The sequence below is a fragment of the Lolium rigidum genome, chromosome 3 (assembly GCF_022539505.1).
Source record: "Lolium rigidum isolate FL_2022 chromosome 3, APGP_CSIRO_Lrig_0.1, whole genome shotgun sequence".
In the NCBI taxonomy this organism is placed as follows: domain Eukaryota; kingdom Viridiplantae; phylum Streptophyta; class Magnoliopsida; order Poales; family Poaceae; genus Lolium; species Lolium rigidum.
In genome coordinates, this window is record NC_061510.1 from 321787813 (window position 1) to 321796061 (window position 8249).

Consider the following 8249-nt stretch of genomic DNA (forward strand, 5'->3'; position numbering starts at 1 on the left):
GTAAAAACGATAACAAAGATAATTTCTGAAGTGATATGCCATCATAACCTTGATCATACTATTTGTAAACATATGTAGTGGATGCAGCGATCAAAACAATGGTAATGACATGAGTAAACAAGTGAATCATAAAGCAAAGACTTTTCATGAATAGTACTTCAAGACAAGTATTAATAAGTCTTGCATAAGAGTTAACTCATAAAGCAATAAATCAAAGTAAAGGTATTGAAGCAACACAAAGGAAGATTAAGTTTCAGCGGTTGCTTTCAACTTGTAACATGTATATCTCATGGATAATAGTCAACATAGAGTAATATAACAAGTACAATATGCAAGTATGTAGGAATCAATGCACGGTTAATCACAAGTGTTTGCTTCTTGAGGTGGAGAGAGATAGGTGAACTGACTCAACATAAAAGTAAAGAGAATGGTCCTTCAAAGAGGAAAGCATCGATTGCTATATTTGTGCTAGAGCTTTTATTTTGAAAACATGAAACAATTTTGTCAACGGTAGTAATAAAGCATATGAGTTATGTACATTATATCTTACAAGTTGCAAGTCTCATGCATAGTATACTAATAGTGCCCGCACCTTGTCCTAATTAACTTGGACTACCGGATCTTTGCAATGCACATGTTTTAACCAAGTGTCACAATGGGGTACCTCCATGCCGCTCTGTACAAAGGTCTAAGGAGAAAGCTCGCATTTTGGATTTCTCGCTTTTGATTATTCTCAACTTAGACATCCATACCGGGACAACATGGACAACAGATAATGGACTCCTATTTAATGCATAAGCATGTGGCAACAATTATTATTCTCATATGAGATTGAGGATATGTGTCCAAAACTGAAACTTCCACCATGAATCATGGCTTTAGTTAGCGGCCCAAAGTTCTTCTCTAACAACATGCATGCTCCGACCATGACGGTGGTAGATCTCTCTTGCTTCAGACAAGACGGACATGCATAGCAACTCACATGATATCCAACAAAGAATAGTTGATGGCGTCCCCAGAAAACATGGTTATCGCACAACAAGCAACTTAATAAGAGATAAAGTGCATAAGTACATATTCAATACCACAATAGTTTTTAAGCTATTTGTCCCATGAGCTATATATTGCAAAGGTGAATGATGGAATTTTAAAGGTAGCACTCAAGCAATTTACTTTGGAATGGCGGAGAAATACCATGTAGTAGGTAGGTATGGTGGACACGAATGGCATAGTGGTTGGCTCAAGTATTTTGGATGCATGAGAAGTATTCCCTCTCGATACAAGGTTTAGGCTAGCAAGGTTATTTGAAACAAACACAAGGATGAACGGTACAGCAAAACTCACATAAAAGACATATGGTAAACATTATAAGACTCCATACCGTCTTCATTGTTGTTCAAAACTCAATACTAGATGTTATCTAGACTCTAGAGAAACCAAATATGCAAACCAAATTAGCAAGCTCTAAGTATTTCTTCATTAATGGGTGCAAAGTATATGATGCAAGAGCTTAAGCATGAGCACAACAATTGCCAAGTATCAAATTGTCCAAGACATTTTAGAGTTACTACATGTAGCATTTTCCAATTCCAACCATATAACAATTTAACGAAGAAGAAACTTCGCCATGAATACTATGAGTAGAGCCTAAGGACATATTTGTCCATATGCTACAGCGGAGCGTGTCTCTCTCCCATAAAGTGAATGCTAGGATCCATTTTATTCAAACAAAACAAAAAACAAAAACAAACCGACGCTCCAAGTAATGTACATAAGATGTGACGGAATAAAAATATAGTTTCAGGGGAGGAACCTGATAATGTTGTCGATGAAGAAGGGGATGCCTTGGGCATCCCCAAGCTTAAACGCTTGAGTCTTCTTATAATATGCAGGGGTGAACCACCGGGGCATCCCCAAGCTTAGAGCTTTCACTCTCCTTGATCATATTGCATCATACTCCTCTCTTGATCCTTGAAAACTTCCTCCACACCAAACTCGAAACAACTCATTAGAGGGTTAGTGCATAATAAAAATTCACATGTTCAGAGGTGACACAATCATTCTTAACACTTCTGGACATTGCATAAAGCTACTGGACATTAGTGGATCAAAGAAATTCATCCAACATAGCAAAAGAGGCAATGCGAAATAAAAGACAGAATCTGTCAAAACAGAACAGTCCGTAAAGATGGATTTTATTAGGCCACCAGACTTGCTCAAACGAAAATGCCCAAATTGAATGAAAGTTGCGTACATATCTGAGGATCACTCACGTAAATTGGCATAATTTTCTGAGTTACCTACAGAGAATTAGACCCAGATTCGTGACAGCAAAGAAATGCTGTAACTGCGCAGTAATCCAAATCTAGTATTTACTTTACTATCAAAGACTTTACTTGGCACAACAAAACATAAAACTAAGATAAGGAGAGGTTGCTACAGTAGTAAACAACTTCCAAGACACAAATATAAAACAAAGTATTGTAGCAAAATAAACACATGGGTTATCTCCCAAGAAGTTCTTTCTTTTTAGCCATTAAGATGGGCTCAGCGAGTTTTAATGATGCACTCGCAAGAAATAGTAGTTGAAGCAAAAGAGAGCATCAAAAGGCAAATTCAAAACACATTTAAGTCTAACATGCTTCCTATGCATAGGAATCTTGTAAATAAACAAGTTCATGAAGAGCAAAGTAACAAGCATAGGAAGATAAAACAAGTATAGCTTCAAAAATTTCAGCACATAGAGAGGTGTTTTAGTAACATGAAAATTTCTACAACCATATTTTCCTCTCTCATAATAACTTTCAGTAGCAACATGAGCAAACTCAACAATATAACTATCACATAAAGCATTCTTATCATGAGTCTCATGCATAAAATTATTACTCTCCACATAAGCATAATCAATTTTACTAGTTCTAGTGGGAGCAAATTCAACAAAGTAGCTATCATTATTATTCTCATCAAGTGTAGGAGGCATAGTATAATCACAATAAAATTTACTCTCCATAGTAGGTGGCACCAAAGGACCACTATCATTATAATCATAAATAGGAGGCAAAGTATCATCAAAGAAAATTTTCTCCTCAATGCTTGGGGGACTAAAAATATCATGAAAACCAGCTTCCCCAAGCTTAGAACTTTCTATATCATTATCAACAATGGTGTTCAAAGCGTTCATACTAATATTACTACCAGCATGCAAATAAGATTCCATAGGTTTTTTAATTTTCGCATCAAACAATCCATGTTTTAAATCAGGAAATAGAATAAGAAGCTCATTGTTGTCCATTATGCCAAACTAGTGTAAACAAGAAACAAAAAGATGCAATTGCAGGATCTAAAGGAAATAGCTTCGAGCACAAACACAATGGCGCCAGAAAAGTATTGTTACCTGGAACCGGAGTATGAGTGCCTTTTTACCTTTCCTCCCCGGCAACGGCGCCAGAAAATAGCTTGATGTCTACGTTCCCCCTCCTTTCCTGTAGACAGTGTTGGGCCCCCAAGAGCAGAGGTTTGTAGAACAGCAGGCAAGTTTTCCCTTAAGTGGATCACCCAAGGTTTATCGAACTCGGGGAGGAAGAGGTCAAAGATATCCCTCTCATGCAACCCCGCAACCACAAAGCAAGAAGTCTCTTGTGTCCCCAACACACCTAATAGGTGCACTAGTTCGGCGAAGAGATAGTGAAATACAAGTGGTATAAATAAGTATGAGCAGTAGCAACGGTGCCGGAAAATAGCTTGTCGGCGTGTAGTTGATGGTGGTAGTATTGCAGCGAGTAGTAACGCGATAAAACAAGTAAACAAACGAGTAGTAACTCAGCGGTATTTAGGAACAAGGCCTAGGGATTACACTTTCACTAGTGGACACTCTCAACATTGATCACATAACGAGAATAGATAAATGCATACTCTACACTTTTGTTGGATGATGAACACATTGCGTAGGATTACACGAACCCTCAATGCCGGAGTTAACAAGCTCCACAATAATGCTCATATTTTAGTAACCTTTAGTGTAAGATAGATCAAAAGACTAAACCAAGTACTAGCATAGCATGCACACTTGTCACCTTCATGCATATGTAGGAGGAATAGATCACATCAATATTATCATAGCAATAGTTAACTTCGCAATCTACAAGAGATCATGATCATAGCATAAACCAAGTACTAACACGGTGCACACACTCGTCACCTTTACACACGTGCAGGGAGGAATAGAACTACTTTAATAACTTTGCTAGAGTAGCACATAGATAAATTGTGATACAAACACATTGCAATCATAAAGAGATATAAATAAGCACATCACTATGCCATTCAACAAGTGAATAAGTATTACGTGAAATATAGCCTAAGAGACCCACACGGTGCACACACTGTCACCTTTACACACGTGGGACAAGGAGTCTCCGGAGATCACATAAGTAAAACTCACTTGACTAGCATAATGACATCTAGATTACAAGCATCATCATATGAATCTCAATCATGTAAGGCAGCTCATGAGATTATTGTATTGAAGCACATAGGAGAGAGATGAACCACATAGCTACCGGTACAGCCCCGAGCCTCGATGGAGAACTACTCCCTCCCCATGGGAGCAGCAGCGGTGATGAAGATGGCGGTGGAGATGGCAGCGGTGTCGATGGAGAAGCCTTCCGGGGCACTTCCCCGCCCCGGCGGGGTGCCGGAACGGAGACTCCTGTCCCCCGAGATCTTGGCTTCGCGATGGCGGCGGCTCTGGAAGGTTTTCCGTATCGTGGTTCTTCGTATCAGGGTTTTCGCGACGGAGGCTTTATATAGGCGAAGAGGCGGCGCAGGAGGGCTGACAGGGGGCCCACACTATAGGGCGGCGCGGCCCCCCCTCTGGCCGCGCCAGCCTATAGTTTGGTGGGCCTGTGGCCCCCCTCTGACCTCTCTGGTGTGTTCTGGATGCTTCCGGGGAAAATAGGAACCTGGGTCTTCGTTTCGTCCAATTCCGAGAATATTTCGTTACTAGGATTTCTGAAACCAAAAACAGCAGAAAACGGAACCGGCACTTCGGCATCTTGTTAATAGGTTAGTTCCAGAAAATGCACGAATATGACATAAAGTGTGCATAAAACATGTAGGTATCATCAATAATGTGGCATAGAACATAAGAAATTATCGATACGTCGGAGACGTATCAATAACCCTTGTTTTATTTCTGTAATTTTTCTTTTGCTGATTCTTGGAATTTATTAGCTCTGTAATAACCTCTCCTTATCATTTTTATTTCGTTTTTGTGCCAAGAATAGCCTCTAATAGGAAGAACGTAAGATTTGGGAAAGTTGTTGTCCTGAAACAGATTCTGTGTTGTCACCATAAAAATTCGTATTCCCAGCCAAAACGTAATTTTGAGCTGCCAATGTTTTAGCATATGCCCCAGGTTATTATCTAGGGATTTCTAGTTTCGTGCCCCTGGTTCGTTAGTTGTACTCAGTTTTCCCCAGCCCCTTAGTTTTTCCTCAGTTTTCCCCTCCCTCTAGTTTGAAACCCGTCGCAGACGCTCAGACGGGAGGGTTGCCGTCCGGTCGGAGGCCTTCACTGTTACCGGTGACGGCTAGGGAGCCGCGTTGGTGTTGAATTGACCGTTTCTTTCGAACCGTGTTGACTCGTTGACTCGGAGGAGCTCACCCAAAGCTTTCCACTCCGCCCGAGACTGGAGGATCTCACACACCGCCCCTCCGCCGCCACGTCGTCCTGCCCTCCTACCTTATGGCGTCGTCCGCCGCCGAGCCGCCCCCGCCCCCACCACCACCCCCGGGAGGCGGAGAGGGCTCCGCCTCCACCAGATCTAGATCTACCCCTTTCGTGGAGTTTGTATGTCCATCTGGTGTGCCAACTGTTCGCATCAGCAGCGAAGAAGATTGGGAATCGGAGGGATCTAACGCATGGATTCCATCTGGGTAAGCATCATTTGCCTATGTGAATTAACAGTAGGCAGTTTTTGAGCGCCAATCGTTGTTGCTCAACTAACTGTGTTGCTTTTCGAATAGGATTGATCCAGCGCTGGCTTTTCGGCTGGTGGTTAGGCTGGATTCTAGCTTTACGCGTGATTCTAAACGCTATAAGAATGGTTGCAACCACCATCTCGTTGAGGAATTTGAAAGCTAACATCTACGCTCAGTACAGCTGGAGCTCTCACGACGCAGTTCATTTCGAATATTTGCACAACAAGGAGGGAAGATTTGTTCCACTAATTTCCGACGACGATCTGGAAATTCTGTTTGCTTTGAATGCTTCTTGCCGGTTCGGTAAAATTGGTATCCATGTGGACAGGGGCCGGGCATCATCTCTATCTGGTGCTGGGGCATCATCAGGTGGTCGGGCATCATGTCTCTCTACTGCAGCTGGCTCTTCTAACAGTGTGCGCCGTGGCGCTCCTTGTAGGTCCACAACAGCACCATCTATCCCCAGTGCTAGTGGTAGCCAGATCGTTCGTACGGTCGATGTGGAGGACGATGCAGACATTGAGGATCAGTCTCCTCAAGATGACGAGGATGAGTTGATGTTTCCTGAATTGGTAGATCGATGCGATAAGCGAGGCAATGGAGGATCAATACATGGAAGATATTGCTTTTGGTGCCGGATTTGATGACAACGATGATGAAGAGAAGAATGAGAATGATGACCGCCTCGTTTTAGCCGATTACGAAGGTGAAGACTTGCCAACAATTGAGTGGAACAGGGAGGATCCCCGACTTGCATGAAGGCACCGTGTTTCAAACGATGATGGACTGCCGTAATGCAATTACTACATATCACATTCTCACTAAGAATAATTTTGACGTTGTTAAAAGTGAGCCAGGTAGGTTCACAATTAAATGCCCGTACCTAAGGTGTAGGTTTAGGCTGCATGCATCCACAATGCGCAGAAGCAGCTTGGTTCAGGTACTACGCCAACCAGTTGTGTATTTAGATCACGGTGTAAAATTTGTTATCTATTACTGACATCCCTTATCATTATGTTTCAGATAAAGAAGAATAAGGATATCCATAGGTGTCCACCTCTAAGGGGAGAGCCAGAGCTGAAAACAAAGCTAGCGAAGACTAGGTGGTTGGCAGATATAATCCTAGATTGGCTGAGAGAAGATCCTTCACTTGGTCCAACAGCACTCGTAAAAAAGGTGGTTGAGAAGTATAAAATGAAAGTACCTTACATGAGGATGTTCTATGCAAAGGAAATGGCTCTTGACAAGATCAATGGTCCATGGAATGAAAGCTTTCAGTTGCTTTACACTTTCAAAGCTGAAGTGGAGATGGCTAGTCCAGGCAGTGTTGTAGCGATAGACAAGCATACAGTTCCCTACAAATTGAAAAGCAGGAAGGTAATGCACAAGGAATGTTTCAGAAGGGCTTTTGTTTGTTTCAAAGCTTGCTGGAAAGGCTTTTGGACGGTTGCAGGCCTTATTTGGCCGTGGATGCATCAGCTCTTCATGGCAGGTTTAAAGGACAGCTAGTTGCTGCTACTGCAGTTGATGGACATAATTGGATGTTCCTGTTGCTTATGGGGTTTTGGAGATTGAGTCACGGGAAAGTTGGACTTGGTTTACTGCAGAATTTGCGCGACCTTATAGGTCATCCACCGGGACTTGTTATCCACACGAGACGCTTGCAAAGGTTTGGAGACTGCGGTAGAAGCGAGTATTCCCTGGAGTGGAGCATAGGGAATGTATGCGACACTTGGTACAGAATTTTACAAAGAAATTCAAGGGTAAAGTTTTTATTGACAACCTATGGCCAGCTTCATACACATGCAGCTCTAGGAAGCATCTGTTTCATTTGGATGTGTTGTATAAACAAAAACCTGGGGTGAAGGAGTACTTGGATGAACATCATGGTAGGGTGTGGTCAAGAAGCCAATTCAATGAAATTTGCAAGGTAGACTATGTAACAAGTAACCTTGCGGAGAGTTTCAAGGTCAAGTCATTGAAAGGGCTTATGTTGTGGCAAATATTTGATAAGATTAGGCAGATGATCATGATAAAGATCGATCTGCGTCAAAGAATTGCATCCACAAATTATGTTGGCCATCTCATGCTCCCATCTTTGATTAAGTCTTTGCATGAGAGGGCAAAACAATTGAGGATGCAATGCGTCGAAAAGGAATGGAGGGCTGAGGTAACCTACAGCGACGGTAAAAACGGGCAGTGGAGGTATCCGATGAGTTTGGTTGATAGGACATGCCATTGCAGGGGATGGCAGATCCGTGGGATACC